Genomic DNA, 19,429 nt, shown 5'->3' with positions numbered 1-19,429 from the left:
GGTCCTAACTCTTATAAACACCTAGATAGAACATTTTCTTAATGCTCATTTTATTTTTTCCCTAGGCACTTGGTAGGTACTTATTTCCTCAGAGAGATCAACAATAGAAACTTTTATAGCCTCTTAAATTAAAGCTCAGTCTTCTTCCCTCATAGCATATCACTGAAGGGTTGACAAATTTTCCAAGAGGTCATTTGTAATCACACACATACCCTTAAAAAATTTAATGGTGGGGTTGGGGATTTAGCTCAACAGAAGAGCCCTTGTCTGGCAAGTGCAAGGCCCTGAGTTCGGTCCTCAGCTCTGGAAAAAAAAAATGTAATGGTATTGTGTCCTGCATAGGTGGCTCATGCCTGTAATCCCAGCTACTCAGGAGGCTGAGATCTGAGGATTGCAAGCCAGCCTGGACAGGAATGTCTGTGAGACTCTTACCTCTAATAAACTACCCAAGAAAAGCCAGAAGTGATTCTGTGGCTCAAGTGGTAGAGTGCTAGCTCTGAGCAGTGCCTAAGCTGTGAGTTCAAGTCCCAGGATGCATATGTGTGTGTGTACACACACACACACACACACACACACACACACACACATTATTGGCACCTCCTTGGTACATTTCTGCACTTGATTGAGCTTACTGGTAGGAAAAGATATCAGGAGCCAAAGAGGTCATCAATAGCCAAAGAAGAATCTGATCCCTGACTCAGAATCATGATCTAGAAGCTTTTAAGAAAGAGCTTCAGGCCAGGAGCGTAGCCTAGTGGTAGAGTGTTTACCTAGCACACATGAAGCCCTGGGTTCAATTCCTCAGATCACATACTCAGAAATGGCCAGAAGTGGTGCTTTGGCTCAAGTGGCGGAGTGCTAACCCTGAGAAAAAATGTTCAAGGACAGTGACCAGGCTCTGAGTTCAAACCCCAAGAGTGGCAAAAAAAAAGTGGGGTACAAAGGACAGGAGCCTAGTGTAGAGTACTTGTCTTGACAAAGCTCAAGGACAGTGCCCAGGCTCTAAGTTCAAGCCCCAGGACTAGAAAAAAAAAAAAAGAGAGAGAGAGAAGGAGGCAGTAAAAGCAGAAAACTTCCTTTTTATAGGTACATGTCATATTTACAGTTGTGTACCTTTATTAAAATGAATAGTGAGTGTGTTTGAAATCCAAATGCCTTTATTATTTTTGTGATGAAATGCTGGCTCAGAGAATCCACATAATTTAGGCATATATGAGAATTCATATATGATAATTTGAAAAACCAGTGTTCTAGTCCATTTCACACTGATATTCAGTCCTCTACATAACAAATACCAAGACTTTTTATCTTGATAAAATACCCAGATAAAATGGTACATCAAGCAAAATTTAATAAATAATTCCTAGTAGTATGCACATTGAAAAAAAATCCCTTATAAATGCTCTGAGAAAGGTTCACAGTCATTTTATTTCATTCTTCATTGAATCTGAGGCACTGAATTCCTTTTTATTTAATAAGGAATTATGTTAATGGTTTGAAATGTAAAGTCATGAGGTTTTCTTATATTTGTCACACCCAGGAAAACAAAACAATGTCTTTTCATATCTAATCCACAATTCATTCTAATTGATGAGCTCAGGTTATTAACATAGAAAGTAATTCAATAATGTAATAGAAATACAAAGGCTTTTTGGCACTAAAAGATGCAGAACTTTAAAACATTGCATTGTTCCCCAAACTACTATGCAAAGTACAATGCTGTTGGCTCATGTCTGTAATTTTAGCTACTTTGGAAGCGAATCTGAGGATGAAAGTTTCAATCCATTCTGGGAAGAAGAGGCTACGAGATTCTTATCAGCAATTAACTAGCAAAGTGGCAGAAATGGAACTATAGCTTAAGTGGTAGTACTTCAGACTAAAGCCAAACACCAAGTAAAAGCAAGAGGCCCTAAGTTCAAGCACCAAGCCACCCTCCAAAACAAAAAACAAAAAAAAAAACCAAAAAAAACACAGTGCTATGCAGAGTAGAAATCACAAGGAACTGAATTCTGCCAACAGTCTGAAAATACATCTCCCCAGAGGGGCACAGCCTGGAAATGTTTTTGGTTTCTTCCCCTTGTGTTCAGGTACTAAGGCATGAACTCAGAACCTAGATGCTGTCATTTAGCTTTTTTGTTCAAGGATAGAACTGTAGCACCATACTACTTCAGCCACAGCTCCATCTCAGACTTTTGGGGGGTTACCTGTCTCACAGAGTCTTTCTTTTTTGGGCTGACATCAAAACATGATCCTCAGATCTCAGCCTCCTGAGATCTAGGATTACAAGATTATATTTAGGATTACAGGTATGAGTTAAGGGCACCTGGCCACATCTTTATTTTAATTTGGTGATACTTGTACTGGAGGTACAGAGCTACAAGATAACCCTTTGTTATTTCATTAAGAAATTACCTCTGGATTAATTAGTTATCAAAGAAATTTAAGATTTAATAAAGATATTTTTTCCTGGGTCTGGTACAAAGACATTTCCAATAACTGAATATTTTGTTGTCTTTATTTCTATTATGTTTTTGCTGGATTTATCCCATCTATGTTATTCCTTATATGTGGCAATTTTATTTAATTCCTTTCCTCCCCTCTCCTCCCTTTTCCTTCTCTTCCTCCACGACTTCACTTCTGGCTTTTACTGGTTAATTAAAGATGAGATCTCTTACTTTCCTGCTCTGGCTAGATTTGCACTGTAATCCTCAGATCTCAGCTTCCTAAGTAGCTAGGATTACAGGCATGAGCCACTGGTTCCTGGCTCAATTTTATTTTTTTTTTCAGTGAACATTTTATCACCAAAGAAACAAAACCCAAACAATGTGTTTGAAGTTTAAGGATTAAGCATAGGGAATAAGAAATGTATTCAGTTTCTATATTCTTACATACAGTTTTTCAAGCTTAGATAGCTATATTTTGTTCAAAATGTCCATCCGGTAATTATATTTAAAACACCAGTTCCAAACACTGCTATTTTTATATTAATTCTTCCAGAGGAATTACCCACTTTAACATTTTAAGAAATAAAGTTACTAGAGTTAAAGTCTCATCTTTACTTTTTTTTTTCCTGTGCCCAACTTCCTATATCCTATAAGATCCAGGAATCGGGACCCCCATTGATAGATACTTGAAAAGCAAAACAGACACCAAGCTCATCTTCTCCAGTAAAAAGTGTTTACACCTCCATTTTGGTACATTTTGATTTTTTTCCTTTTTTACTAGAGGAGAAATCTTAAGATATCTCTCTGTTTTCCTTAATTTCTTGTATCTAATCTGTCACAGATACTGTCATTTTTTATGACTCCTGACCAATATCATATACAACTTCCTTTCTATTTCTCCTGCCTCTATCAGGATAAACTGTCATTTCATGCTTTGTGTGTGTGTGTGTGTGTGTGTGTGTGTGTGTGTGTGTGTGTGTGTGTGTCTGTGTGTCTGTGCCAGTTTTGGGCCTTGAACTCAGGGTCTGGGCATTCTTATCTCTTTTGCTCAAGGCTAGTGCTTCTACCAATTGAGTCTCACTTCCACTTCTGGCTTTTTTGCTGGTTGACTGGAGAAAAGAGAATTGTTCTACCTGGGCTGGCTTTGAATTATGAGCCCCAGATCTTAGCCTTCTGAGTGGCCAAGTTTACAGACAGAAGCCACTGGCAGTTGGCCATGCACTTTGGTCATCTTTTAAAATTAAAAAATGCTGTACAGGGTATACAGGGCTGGGAGTTTGGCCTAGTGGTTAAAGTGCTTGCCTAGCATGCACGAAGACCCGGGTTCAATTCCTTGGTACCACATACATAGAAAAAAGCTGGAAGTGGTGCTGAGGCTCAAGTGGTACAGCTCTAGCCTTGAGAAAGTCCAAGGACAGTGCTCAGGCCCAGAGCTCAAGCCCAGGACTGGCAAAAAAAAAAAAAATGCTATACAAAGTTAAAAAGAACAAATGACTTCGAGTGCTTATCACAGACCAAGCACCACTTGGTTCTCAGTTGCTGTACCTATATGTGAAAATTCTATTACATAAGTTCTGACACATTTTAATGCTTAGAATTGATATTCACAAAAGCAAATGTAAACAGTTTACCTTGAAATTGTTCTGAATTCAGCTTCAGAAATGATCCAAGGTGTTTCTCTACAAATCAATAATTAGAAAAATGACAGTTAGTTAACTTGAAATTAAAATTTGTTTACCTACAGTAATTTAATCATTATATATTTACCTAAGGTCAAACTTCAAGTTTGTGTTTTGACCATTACTATGAGATTGCAGAACATTAAAAAACTTACATTCATAAAATCAATAACTAATTTTTTGTTGCCATTCTTATACTCTGTGCTGGGTACTAGGTACTTAAAGTCCAGACTTCATGCTCTCACTTTGCTTTTTTGCTCAAAATATTGCTCTATCACTTGAGTCAAATGTCCACATCTAGCTTTTTCCTAGTTAAATGGAGATAAGAGTCCCATGGACTTCTCTGACTCAGGCAGGATTTGAACTGAGAATCTTATTAAATTTCAGCCTCCTGAGTAGCTAGGCTGAAGCTACCAGCACCTGACAGGTAATTACTTTTTCACTAACAGGTTTTGACTTTTTCTATTTGTTTTTCAAAACCAGTTAATGTTTTATATCTAAACTGTTATCTATTCAGCATTATTGACATCTATTAAAAATTAATGTTTCAAATAACATCATAATAATATCACTGCTGAATTTGTGCCATTTTACCATGCTGAACACTCAGAAAACTAGACAGGAATTTGTTTTTTTTTTCCATGTGTGTATATATAAGGATAGAAAGATAACACAGATTCAATCAAGTGAAATACTATTATGTTACAAAACACAACTTCAAGAATTAACTGTTTCTTATGCTAGTAGGCAAATTCACATTCAAGTATTACTTTGAAATATTTATGCTCACAAGATGGTTAATGCAAAATTAATAGAAAGCAGAGAACTGAAAGAACCTGAGATTTCAAAATTTCAATTACTTTGATCAACATCATTGCCATCTTAATGGAAAATCACTCTTTTCTCCTGAGAAAAGTCAGATGAAGAAGCCAAAATATAAACAGCCATTAAGTAGATCAATAGAAAACAGCTGACAACTGAATTTAGGGTATTTCATCCTGTTATACTCTGTCGCTATCCCCTCGGCCGGCAAGGAAGACGCAACAAGTGAGACTTCTTCTCGAGCAGCAGTTTATTCAGCAAGCTTACAGCTACGCCGGGTCGACCCCGACTTCCTCAAAACCTGGGGCTTATAAAGGCCCATTATCCAATCACATTTACTTCCTTACACTTCCATAGCCAATAATATGTGCACACATCTATAACACACTCTGAGCCTGCAGCAATATGGCATTATACATACTTCCAATCATGCATAAAGCTCATGAACAATCACATCTCTTCCTGGAAACTTTCAGACAAACAATTCAGTGGCGCAACCACAAAGGCAGATGCCAGCGCCATCTTGTAATGGCGAATGTAATAGCTCTCTACAATACTCATTCACTGGTTGAGTACTGCTTTTGGGTTCCTCCATGTGCATAGTTAACGATGATTACTCATTTCAAGACAGATAATAGAAGAAAACTGGAAAACAATTATGAAAAGTAGAAATGAGAATGACCTTAAAAATAATAAAATAATAAACTTTGCATTGCATTTCAGTTTGTTCCTGTTGCATGTCTGGAAAGAAGTGCATGTTCATTTTACAATTATTAAGAAAGAAGTGAGGAGGGAGAAAGAAAAGATGTGGAAATTTATTCAGGGTAGTCACGCATAGGCAACATATTTCTGAAGTGAGTTCCACAGTTCAGCTTGAACAGAGACCTACATTTCTATTTTGGAGGGTTCGTATTTTTACTTGAAATTTTTATTCTCATGAAATAAAAATAAATGTACATACCCATCAAGGAATTTACTTGAATATCAGACTCAACCCATCTTTGGTTTTAGTCATTTGTTTTGCACTGAAAATCTTATATGTGTGATACAGAAGTATCCCAATTATAAACATTCTAATTATAATTATAAAGCCTGGAGGTCAAAATCAAATTGAATTTAATAGTTGAATAGTTGTACAAATGGGTTTTAAATTAAAACCATTTGATGTTACATTAACATATCAATGTATGAGCACAATGCATCTTAATATCACCCCTCCCATCTCCACCTGTCCACTCAGGTTACTTAGCTCCATTTGCACATAAGTACACTGAATATTATGACTGCATTTGTCCTTTGTTCTTCTCTCCATTTGTCTGCCCCCTTCTACAACACATTTTCCAGCTTCCTGGTAAAACATTTTGTTCTGAATGATGGAGAGAAAGATGCAGAGCAGACTCAATGTGAGAGAGCACATTCCTGGGCCTTTTGGTGGCCTATATGAAATGTCTCTTCTTCTGAATTCATTCCTCTGGCTCACAAATCTATTGCTCCACAGATATAGTTGAGCATTTCCTTATTCCTAGCACCTATAAGTACAAAAATTCAATATGGGCTAATATAGTCAAAGAGACTGTAGATAGAGAGAATTCTATTGTCTTTGCATAAAAAAGACCAGGTATCTATGGCTCATGCTAGCAAGACTAGCTGAGATCTGAGCATTGTGGTTCAAATCAAGTCTATGAAGGAAAAATCAAGTCTATGAAGGAAAGCCTCACAGACTTTTTTTCTTTTCTTCTCTTTCTTTCTTTCTTTCTTTCTTTCTTTCTTTCTTTCTTTCTTTCTTTCTTTCTTTCTTTTCCTTTCTTTTCTTTTCACCAGTCCTGGGGCTTGAACTCAGAGCCAGAGTATTGTCCTTGGGCTTTCTCAAGGCTAGCACTCTACCACTTAAGCCACAGCATCACTTCCAGCTTTTCTTGTCTATGTGGTACCAAGGAATTGAACCCAGGGCTTCATGCATGCTAGGCAAGCACTATGACACTAGGTCACACTCCTGGCTCAGACTTTTTTAAAAACCTCCAATTAACACACAAAAAGCCAGAAGTGGAGCTGTGGCTCAAGTGACAGAGGGCCAGTCTTAAGTGAAAAGCTAAGGGACGGTGCCTGTGCCCTCAGTTCAAGCCGCACTGCTGGCACACGCGCATACACACACACACAACACACACACATACATACACACACGCACACACATATACATTTAAACTTTATAAAATGCAAAAAATTATACCCTTTGTTATGACTGATCACTCCAGAAACTACATTACACCTTCTAACTCAAAGAGCCCTGCCTTGTTAATCAATATCAAGAGGCTTCGGTAGAATAATTTCATTTCCATTGAAAGATCTCTTTTTCATGTGGTTTGAGATAAGACTTGACATATGACTTTTTTCCCCTAAAACAAAAACATGGCATTTCCATAAAATTATGAGGCAGGTATATATAAGAAACACTTTTACATTTATATAACTAAAACTACATTATAGTTTCTTACCATGTTAAAAATTAACAGTGTTAGCTTTAGATTATTTAGGTATAAATATTCCAATCCTAATAGACTTAAACCTCAAAGCTTAATTATTCAGCTGATTCACTATCTTTATTTCCATATATATATATATATGGTCTACCTGATATTTGACCGCAATACCGATTTTAGACCAAATATGGGATGGCTAGCTTCCTATGAACATGCCGTCCAACCCTGAAAACTTCTGACAATTTTCTTCAAATTATATTTGATTTTCCCATATATATATACACATTCTTCATATATATATACATATACATATGTGTATAAGCAGGTATATATAATGTGTGTATAAGTTTGTGCATATATTTGTATGTGTGTTCATGTTTATGTTTACTTCATAATGGCCTTCAATTCTTCAAATTCTGGCATACTTGAATATGTTGTTTGTTTCATTTTCTATTGGTCATTTGCTGGGGTGAGTAATACTCCTGGTTTAATGGGACAAAAAGTTATCTCTTCTCTATTACTCTGCTGATCAACTCTGTCTCTCAAAGTAGAGAACTTTTAGGTAACTCTCAGGATCATGGTCTAGAATAAGATCTAAAAATAAGACTATACGTTGGGTTGAAGCCTGTTCAGGAAAAAAAAAAAGTAAGTAATCCAGTGATCTTGGGATTCCAGACCATATTTCAAAGTCAAATCCTCGAGATCTGTTTCCAAACTATACCTTTAGAGAGATGTAACCTCTCATCAAAGTCTTCATGACAATAGCAGAGAACCCCAAACCAGACTGCTTTGAACTGTACATATCTATACACAGCTTTCATAATCCAGACAAACCTGTCCTCTTGAAATTTATACCTGTACTTGGATTGTTCAAAGTAGATATGGTACTTTTTACATTCCATTTCTTATTTAACATTTGCTCTCATTTTTATTTAACTTTGGGGGTTTTCTATCGTGAATCCCAAAGTCTTTCTTCACTGATTATTTTCAATAACAGAAAAACTTCTTTCCATGACTTGACTCTAAAGAAACACATTTAAAAGACAGTCTTAAGTGACACTCAGTTCTTGGAGACTATGCTTACAATTAAGGTCAAATCCCCAGCCACTGATAATTAAGAACTCGGGAAAACTCAATAAAAATACAAACCTCTTGGGGTTCGCTGTTTACTTTCTTACTCCATAACTAATTCCTCCTTTCAGTGTATGTACACATCCAAATGACAGCAGACAACGAGCTTTCAAATTAAGCTTCCTTGGTCTAATTTTTCTAAGTCTTGGGTGAATAAAAGTTGATGAAGGTTAAAGTTCTTGTTTATTTTAAAGAATGAGAAGTTGCACACAAAAGGAACTGATAATTACCACTCTTCTTCCAAAGTAAAACAGATTAGAATTTGAGAGAAAAAAAATTCTTTGAAGAACACTTCAAGTAAAATGGGTATATTATTCGGGGAAAATGGCATGTTGTTCGGGGAACTCAATCTTCTGAATGCCTTTTCTTTTTCTTTGCTGTTGAGAACTTTTACCTTTTTACTCAGAGATGGCAGTTTGTGTTTTTTTGGAATATTTGGAATTGCCAGTATCAGTACTCTTGAACTTTAAGCCAAATGTGGGTTACTAGAAAACAAACTGCAATATCACAAATGTATGATAACTGAGATGGACAGTAGGTGGATAGCATATACGGTGTGGACACTGGGAAAATAAATAATTCATGTTCTAGGTGGGGCACAGCAGGATCTCTGTATTCAAACTGGCCACACTTTAAAACTTAGAGATGGTTTTTCTGGAATTCACCATTTTGTGCTTTCACATCGTGAATGACAATGGCTAAAACCCTTGAAATTGAAATGGTTGATAAAAGGACACCTACTAGCTGGGTGTTCACGCCTATAGCTACTAGGGTATCTGAGATCTGAGAATAGTGGTTCCAAGCCAGCTGGGGCAAGAATGTTAAAAGAGAGTCTTATCTCTGATAAATCACCATAAAACCAGAACTGTCATTGTAGTTCCAGAAAGACAGAGATAGAGAGCGAGACAAGAGAGAAACAGGGAGAGAACTATTGTCTTCCTAGGACTTAGGTATTAGAAGAGATTATTAACATGAAAACAAAAAATTTTATGTGAAATTACTGAAGATAGAATTGAGAAGATGTAGGGAAAGGCACAAAATCAGAGGAAAAAAGGGTGAAAAAGTACAGCAATGGAGCACAGTAGCAGCACTGGACATAGATGAAAGTGAACTATGTAACTTGTGATATGTCACCACTAAAACAATTAAAGTAAAATTTTAAAAAATGAAAAAAGAGAAAACAAGATTATTAACATCTCACATTAGCCCCAGTGAGCCAAATCCTTTCTAACAGTTTAAGATTTCTGATGCAATGTAAAAGATTTCCAATGTTAAAGTTTGATTCAAAGTGTAAGCTAGACCAATGGATATTTCATAAAACAGAATGCAGTAAAAAAAAAAAAAAGACTTGACAAGGAGTGATCAATTCTATATTCTTTAATTTTTTTAGACATAACAAACGAAAGACATTTTGAACATTCTAGTGTGGCTGATCAGAAGTATGCATGGGCTGCTACTTGAAACTAGAAACTAGATCCTGAAGAAGAAAACTGGCATTTAAGACCCAGTGAAAGCTATAAAAATAAAAAGGAACTTGAAATTTTGTGTCTGAAGTCAAGAGAGAGGTCAAGGCTAGACTTCATGGTTGGGTACCATTTTCACAGACAAGTGAAAGTTAGTGTTGGAGACTGCTTCAGGGTCTCTCAACTTGTTGGCTAAGACTTTTAACATGATAGGTTTTAGGTTGCTATACTCTGTCTCAGGAAAGACCACAAACACCTGGACTAAATTGCCCCCGCCCCCGACCAAATTGCCCCCCCCCACCAAATTGCCCCATGTCCTGTTCTCACAGACCCCTTATCTTTCTCACAGACCCCTTTGTTATCTTAGCGACCAAATTGCCCATGTCCTGTTCCCAGGGACTCATGTTGAAAAATTTTTTTTACTGAGCCTAGTTCCCGGTTCCCTCTCAGGTCTCAGTTGACTGAACCCCGCAGTTGACTGAACCCCGCAGGCCGGGACAAGTTAGTGTCATGATAATTACAGAACATATATGGGAGGAATTTAGCATTAACATATGTGAGACCAATCAGATAAACAAAAAAGAATAAACATTGTACAAAAATGTTACAGAATGTTATCAGGATACATCTTACAAACAAGGTCACTGGTTCCTGAAGCAAAAACAAACAAAATAGTTTAACAAAAAAGACATTCTTAGCCACATCTAAGAATCCTAGTAACTCAGGATGCTGAGATCTAGAGATCCTGGTTTGAAGGCATCCTGGGCAGAAAGTTCAGTTAACCAGTAAAGCTGGAAATGGAGGAGGGGCTTGAATGGTAGAGCACAGCTTTGAGTAAAAAAGCCAAGCAAGACTTGTGAGAACCTGCCTTTAAGTCCCAATACTGACACCAGGAGGGAGGGAGAGAAAGAAGGAGAGAGAGAGAAGACAGAGAAACAGAGAGATAGGGAAACAGAGAGACAGAGACAGAGAACAGGGAGACAGAGATGGAGAAGGGAAGAGAGAGACTCCCAAGAGTGTCCTTAACTTGGAAGTATTCCAGAAAAATGAGAAAAACAGTGGAAAAGTTACAAGTGAACTGTGCAAATTTAGTCTCTCTTCAGTAGCAATTTAGGGAAAGAAAGCTGAAAATGTAGAAAGTGTAAGAATGATTTCTCAATTACATCTAAAACTTAGGATAAGACAGGAGGGGAGAAAGGAGGGAAGAAGATAGATCTGTTTTATTTTTGAGGCAAGAAGGAAGCTCATTTTTAAATTTAGGAAAAACTCCAGTGACAAGACTTTAAGATATAAATATATGAGCAGGGTGCTGGTGGCTCATGCCTGTAATCCTAGCTACTAGGGAGGCTGAGCTGTGAGGATCCCACATTGAAGTCAGCCTAGGCAGAAAAATCTGAGAGACTTTTGTCTCCAATTAACTAGCAAAAAGCCAGATGTGGAACTGTGGCTTCAGTGGCACAGCTGCAGCCTTGAGCTTTTGCTAAGGAAGAGTGTAAGCCCCTGTGTTCAAGTCCCACACCTGCACACAATCAAAAATATGGCTCAAATAACTGATCTCATGATATTTCACAGAAGAAGGAAGAATTCTAGGTCAAAACTGACAGTGGAACCAGGCCCTGGTTGCTCACACCTGTAATCCTAGCTACTCAGGAGGCTGAGACATGAGGATTACAGTTCAAAGCCAGCCTGGGCATGAAAGTCCATGAGACTCTTACCTCCAATTAACCACTAGAAAACTGGAAGTGGTGTTGTGGCTCCATGAGTAGAGTGGTAGCCTTGAGCTGAAGAGCTCAGGGACAATACCAAGGCCCAGAGTTCAAGCCTTATAACCAACAAAAACAAAACAACAAACAAAAAAACTGACAGTGGCTACAAATGCTGTCCCAATAAAACCAACACCTCTGAAACATTCTAAGAGGCATGATTTATTGTATTCTATTAAATTAACCCGTTTTAACTGTCCAAATCAGCAAATACTAATGTATTCATCAAGTCTTTACTTATGTCTGACCACTGAAGAAACTAAATACTCTTGATCTGACATGACTTTTAGAATTATGACAACTCTGTCATGAGTCTTAATGAGAACACACAGATTATAACTTAAGGCCCATTTTTATTAAAAGAAAATACAAATATGGACAAAAGAATGATAGAGAAATGTCAGTAGTTGAACTCAAGAAACATTACAATATATCATGTGGAATGAGGCAATTGCTGTCAATAGCTGCTTTTTATAGCATTTACAATAGATAATAACCCATACTAAACCAAGTAACAATTTTTTTTGTTTTAAAGCAGTAAGAATCTATCTCTATTGCTGGGTGCTGGTGCCTCATATCTGTAATCTCAGCTACTGAGAAGGCTGAGATCTAAGGATCACAGTACAAAGCCAGACTAGGTAGGAAAGTCCATGAGATTCATCTTCAATAAACTACAAAAAAAAAAAAAAAGCCCCAAAGTGAAGCTGTGGTGTGTGTGTTGAAATGGCAGAGCTTTAGCCTTGAGCAAAATACTCAGGAACAGTGCCCAGGAACTGAGTCCAAGCTCCAGGAAAATGATAAAATAAAGAAAAACTTTTATCTTTATAGTTGACTCACAAAGTAACTACTCAGTATTACTAAAGTACATTTTAATTTTTATTATTTTTTAAAATTAATTTCCTTTATTGTTACTATAGAGGTGATATACAGAGGTGTTAGAGGAGTTATTAGTGACGTGAGTACTTCCTTTCATACAGTGTCTTCTGTTCCCTCACTCTCTGCCATTCCCTCCCTCCCATCTCCACCCACCAACTGTTATCACTCACATCAATGTCCCGTGAGCTCCACTGCTACGCTTCTTTTACCTGTTTTCCTTCAAGTTCTACCTCACATAGATATCTATTATTTGTTTTGTTTGTTTATTAACTTTTCTCAATGACCTCTGTTCATTCTGATCTCATCTTTTCTGATGAAATCAGCCCATAAGTAATCACCAGTCACCTTCTAATTACCTTCTATTTTCCTTGTATTCAATTCAAAGTTTTGCTCATGAGAATTTTTGTCTCTACAATCCATTACTCACTACTGTTTCCAGGCCACACTTATATAAGATGGGTAATCTATAATTTTAAAAACAAGCAAGGGGAAAAAATAAAAAATAAAAACCCGGGCCCGGGAGTTTGGCCTAGCGGTTAAAGTGCTTGACTAGCATGCACAAAGACCCGGGTTCGATTCCTCGGTATCCCACATACACAACCAAGCCGGAAGTGGCAGAGACGAGACACAACCAAACGACGGCGACAGAGAGCGAAAGAAGCGAGCTGAGCTGAAGTGAACAGAGCCCAACCAAGTGGTGGCCGGAGCTAGCGGGGCCAGAGCGAGCAGGACCGGAGCGTGCGGGAGCGAGCGGGAGCGAGCCCAGCCAGAGCCAGCGAGGCCGGAGCGAGCGGGGCCAGAGCGAGAAGGGGCCAGAGCGAGCAGAGCCAGGAGCAAGCGAGAGCTGGCCGGGCCGGAGCGAGCAGGGCCAGAGCAAGCCAGGGCCGGAGCGAGCGGGGCCAGGAGGGCCAGGAGTGTGCGGGAGCGACCTGGGCAGGAGCGAGCTGGGCCAGGAGCAGGGCCGGGCCGGAGCGAGCGGGGCCAAGAGCAAGCTGGAGCGAGCCGGGTGGAAGCAAGCGGGGCCGGAGCGAGCGGGCCGGAGCGAGCGGGGCCTGAGCTAGAAAGAGGGCCTAGCCGGGCCGGAGCGAGCAGGGCCGGAGCGAGCGGGGCCGGAGCGAGCGGGGCCGGAGCGAGCGGGGCCGGAGCGAGCGGGGCCAGAAAGAGAAAGGGGCCAAAAAATAAAAATAAAATAAAAACCCGAGTGAGGGCCATGAGTGTTGGATAGTGGTAGAGTGTTTGTCTAGTATGCACAAAGCCCTGGCTTTGATTCCTTGGTACCATACACACAGAAAAAAAGCCAGAAGTGGTGCTATGGCCTTGAGGAAGCTCACAGATAGTGCCCAGGCCCTCAGTTTAAGCCCCAGGACTGGCAAACAAACAACAACAACAAAACCTGAATGAGGTATGAGTGGTTCACACCTGTAATCCTAGCTACTCAGGAGGCTGAGATCTGTAGATCATGGTTTGAAGCCAGCCTGGACAGGAAAGCCTGTGAAACACTTATCTCCAATGAAACAGCACAAAGCTAGAAGTTGGCACTGTGGCTGAAAGTAGTAGAGGTCAAGCCTTAAGCAAAAAAGCCCAGGGACAGCACCCAGGCCATGAATTCAAGCCCATTCCCTGAATAAAAATAAAACAAAATAAAAATCTGAAAGTCCAAACCGGTAAATTGTTCATGTACACACTATAATGAGGTGATGGAATGACATCATTGCTCATTGTTTCTCGCCGGTACACTATTAAAGAGATTCCCACACCTATATTCATGCAGAGCTACTGAGAAAGTGAATGGTGATGGTAAAGTAGTTACAATTCCATCGATAGCCAATGACTAAGGAGGAGCCACAGACCATAGGAACAAAAATATGTCCTGCAGGTTCAGAAACCTCAGCATATCCCATGGACAGACTATAAAAACAGTAAGAAACTAGAAAGCAATCAGTGAATACACCTACACAGAAACCCATGCTGAGAGAAATAGATTGTCCTGAAGTACAGGCTACATCCTGCTGCCAGGCAGAACTCATGAGAAATGGAGGTGGGGAGTAACTATGCAATATGGGAAAAGCACAACTCTATCTCTGACAAGGTAAAGGACAAGTGGAGCAGACAACAAACTGTGTGTTAGTGGGATCATGGGAGATGAAGAAACTACAAGCTCAGTGGGGACACATGACCCACAGAAACCATCACTGGAGATTGTATTCAGATCTCTAAAACCTCAGATCTGGTGCTAGAACATGAAAGTAAATAGAATTGCTCCACATAGAAGTCATAAATAGGCTTCATTTCATAGTCTGGCTTGAAAGATGCGGAGACTGAGAAGGCACAGCAGGCATGGCAAAAACTAAAAAAATCACTCAAGAAAGTAATGGAAAACTCTTATTTTTGTTTGTAAATTTGTTTTGGCAATATTTGGTTTTTATTGTCTCGGTCTGTTATTCATTTGCTGTTGTTGCATTTCTTGTGTATCTGATCAAAATAACTTTGTACCCTCTCATTTTGTTTTCTGTGTACATGGGTATGCACAGGCACACACCAGTCATAGGCCAGGCACTGACCCTGAGTATTTTTGCTCAAGGTTGGCACTGTACCACTCTTCCAGCTTCCCTAGTGCTTAACTGGAGATGAGACTCTCACAAACTTTCTTTCTAGGGCTGCCCAGACTGGCTTAAAATCAAGATTTTCACATCTCCTGTGTAACTGGGATTACAGGCATGAGTCACTAGCACACAGCTTCTCATTTCCTTTTCCTTTTCTTAAAAAGCGGCATGAATTTTAAAAATAATCTTTAAGAGAGTCTTCTCTGAAGAAGAATTAAAAATGGCCTATAGACACATGGAGAAATGCTCGACATCTCTGGTCATCAAAACAACTTTAAGATTCCACCTCACTCCAGTTAGAATGGCCAGAATCAAGAAATCTAATAACAACAGATGCTGGAGGAGATGTGGCCAGGAGGGATCACTACTACACTGTTGGTGGGAGTGCAAACTCATTGAACCACTATGGAAAGCAGTTTCTCAAAAGACTAAACATAGAACTCACCTATGATCCAGCAATTCCACTACTTGGCATTTACCCAATTGCCCAGAGACAAGGACACACTAGCACAACGATGTTCATCGTAGCATTATTTACCATAGCAAAGATATGGAACCAACCCAGATGTCCCTCAGTTGTGAGTGGATCAACAAGATTTGGTATTTATACACAATGGAATTCTATGCTGCTGTCAGAAAGAACGACATTGCCCCATTTGTAAGGAAATGGAGAGACTTAGAAAAAATCATATTAAGTGAAGCAAGCTAGACTCAAAGGAACATAGGCTCAATGGTTTCCCTCATTTGTCATAATCAGTAAAAACCTTGGGTTCTCCTAGCAGAGATTTACAATAGAACAAAACCTAGATACAGAAGGCCATATAGTACAACTCTAAATGAAAGGACCTCCAGGATATAGAAACAAAAGCCATATAATGAGTGATCGTTGTCCTTAATGTACTATATTATCTCTCATCTCTTTTGCTGTCCCTTGGTTATTTCATATTGTTACAGTATTTCACCTTGTTATCTGATATATTTTATATATGCTTAATTGGTTATTTTAAATTGGATAGGGAAGGGGGAAATCAAGATGAGCAGGGGTGGGGAGAGGAGGAATGGGGACCATGACATGAGAAAGGGTATCAATGCTTGTGAAGTAATGCACCTTCTATCTGGTGAATATAATGTAATTACAATAAAAATATATGGAAAAATTATCTTTAAGTAGTTGTACAAAGGAATTGCCACTTAACAAGGCACTTTATGAACACAGTGCTTCTTGATTAATGTCACTCCTTGCCCACCATTCTGCTCCCCCCTTCCTTCACCCTTAAAATGTGCAGGATATATATTGAACTCCCTCCCTTGTTTCTCTCTACAGTCCCTGTAAATTAAAATATCTTAAATCCCTTACACTTTACACTTCAATACTTTTGCATTCAAACTTTCAAATCTTTTCCTATCATTTTTCCTCATTCATTTCTCCCTTCTGTCAGCAATTAGAATTATTATCTCATATTTGATCTCTATCTCTATCATAAGTCTTCTTGATACCTACACTTTAGCAGATAACTAGATTAATAGATTTTTTTTGTTTTTAGTCTGTTTAAATTTCTTCTGTTCATCTCTTCTCCTCTCCACTTTCCTAACACAATGTTAACTCTTCTCTATCTCACAGTTCATTCTCATTAACCCAGAGTGAGACAAGCCATCATAGCTTCGTGCCTTATAAAACTATATGCCACATGGAAGGCATAACAGAATCCTATCTTCTTAGAGGATTATACTTAATTTAATTATTTATAATTATCTATTATGTGTATTATGTATAATATGATTACCAATAATCAAAGCTACTTAGGAGGCTGAGATCAGAAGATCATGGTTCACAGATAGACTAGGCAGAAGGGTCTGGGAGACTCTTATCTCTAATTAGCCACTAAAAGTCCAAAAGTGCAGCTGTGGCTCAAGTGGTAGAATGCCAGCTTTGAAAGAAAGAGCTAACAGTGCCTCAAACTCCAGTACTAGCACAAAAATAAAACACAATATATTACCTTATATCACTAACTAATGTTCTCCATTCTGTAACCACACAAAGTCACAACAGCACAAGTATGATAGGACAATCTCTTCAATAACCATAAATGTGAAACTTATCAATAAATGCTTACAAATTGAGTTAAACAATGGATTAAGAAGATCATATACCATAATCAATTTGGTTTAATTCCAGGGAGGTAAGGATGATTAAAAATAACAAATATTGGGGCCAGGAATTTGGTCTACTGGTAGAGTGCTTGCCTTGCATGCATGAAGACCGGGTTCGATTCTTTGGTATCATATACATAGAAAAAGCTGGAAGTGGTGCTGGGGGTCAAGTGGTAGACCTCGAGCTTTGAGAAAGTCCAAGGACAGTGCTCAGGACCTAAGTTCAAACCCCAGGACTGGCAAAAAATAGCAAATATCATGCTAGGTGCCAGGGCCTATGCTTATAATCCTAGCTACGCAGGAGGCTGAGATCTGAGGATCATGGTTCAAAGCCAGTCTGAGCAGGAAAGTCTATGCAACTCTCATATCCAAATAACCACCAAAAAACCAGAAATGGTGCTGTGGCTCAATGTAACAGAGTTCTAGCCTTGAGCAAAAGAGCTCAGGAACTGTGCCTAGGCCCTGAGTTCAAGCTTCACAACTGAGCAAGTATATAAGTATAGATATAGATAGATGGATAGATTGATAGATAGACAGATAGATAGATACCAATAAACATTATAATACAGCACAGAAACAAAATAAAGGACAAAAGTAATCTTGTGATCATCTGAGTTGATTCAAATAAAGCCTTCGACAAAATTCAACATCCTTTTATGATAAAAAAAACTTTAAAGAAACTAGGAATAGAAGCAATGTATTTCAATGTATGACAAACCTACAGGCATAATCATACTAAAAGGGAGAAAAATGAAGTCATTCAGTTCATTTGAAGTCAGAAATGTGATAAATGTATCCTCTCTCCCCACTCTGAATCACTATAATATTAGATTTTCTGGCCAGAGCATTAAGTGAACAGAAAGAAATAAAAAGGGACTCAGAGAAGTCAAATTCTACCTGTTTGCTGTTTGTATGATTCCATACTTAAAAGACCCTAAGGATTCCTAGATTGATCTAACACTCTTCACAATGTAGGATGGTATAAAATCATCATACAAAAATTCAGTTGCTTTCCTATATACAACAATGAACAGGTTGAGAAATATATCAAGGAAACAATTCCATTTACAACAGTTGAAAACATAAAATGAAATACCTAGATATATACTTAACAAAGTACGTGAAGGAAGCCTACAATGTAAATCATTGAAACCTTAAAAAAGAAAGACCTCCCATGTTCACAGAATGGCAGGATCAATATCATGAAAATAAGCCTATTACCAAAAGAAATCTTCAGATTCAACACAATGACTATCAATGTCTCAATGTCATTCTCTGCTGCAAAAGCAAACTGAATTAAAAAATTCATATGGACACATAAGAGATTTACAATAATAAAAGTAATCTCAGTAAAAAAACAAACAAACAAAAGCAACATAATAAAAACAGCTTGGTACTGGCACAAAACAGACACAAAGACCAACTGACAGAACATAAAATCACAGTTACACTTAACTAAGTTTTGACAATGGAAAAAAAAACATACATTGGAGAAAAGCAGCCTATTCAACAAATGGTGGTGGGAAAACTGGTTTTCTACATGCAAATGACTAAAACTAACCCCCATCCATCCTTCTGTAGAAAAATACATTGAAAATGATCAAAGATCTAAATATAATATTTGAAACTGTGGAACTAAAATAAGCACATGCAATCATTTTCTGAATAAGTCTTCAGTTGCCCATAAAATAAGAGCAATAACTGGCAAATGGGACTGAATCAAATTAAAGCTTTTACATATTAAAAGAAATAATTAGGGGCTGGAAATGTGGCTTAGTGGTAGGTGCTTGCCTAGTATGCATGAAGCCCTGGATTCAATTCCTCAGCACCACATAAACAGAAAAAGTTGGAAGTGGTATTATGGCTCAAGTGGTAGAGTGTTAGCCATGAGCAAAAGAAGCTCAGAGATAGTGCCCAGGCCCTTAGTTCAAGCCCCAGGACTGGCAAAAAAGAAAAGAAAAGATTAGTAGAAGAGAACACTCAGTTGAGACAACTGACAATATGGAAGAAAATCTTTGTC

The 19,429-nt window shown here is 38.3% G+C and overlaps 1 long non-coding RNA gene across 2 annotated transcripts in view; it reads right to left on the bottom strand.

Annotated features, from left to right (window-relative positions):
• Positions 1-19,429, bottom strand: part of LOC150066703 (uncharacterized) — a 143,904-nt gene that overhangs the window by 69,925 nt on the left and 54,550 nt on the right. For both annotated transcript variants that reach the window (XR_016533578.1, XR_016533577.1), the window contains exon 2: positions 4,076-4,123. This is a non-coding gene — a long non-coding RNA (uncharacterized LOC150066703). The remainder of the gene's footprint in view (positions 1-4,075; positions 4,124-19,429) is intronic.

Source organism: Megascapheus bottae, chromosome 2 (genome assembly GCF_031878675.1).
Source record: "Megascapheus bottae isolate mThoBot1 chromosome 2, mThoBot2.hap1, whole genome shotgun sequence".
Lineage (NCBI taxonomy): Eukaryota > Metazoa > Chordata > Mammalia > Rodentia > Geomyidae > Megascapheus > Megascapheus bottae.
Note: the sequence above shows the minus strand (reverse complement) of the source record. Positions and strands in the feature narration are given on the sequence as shown.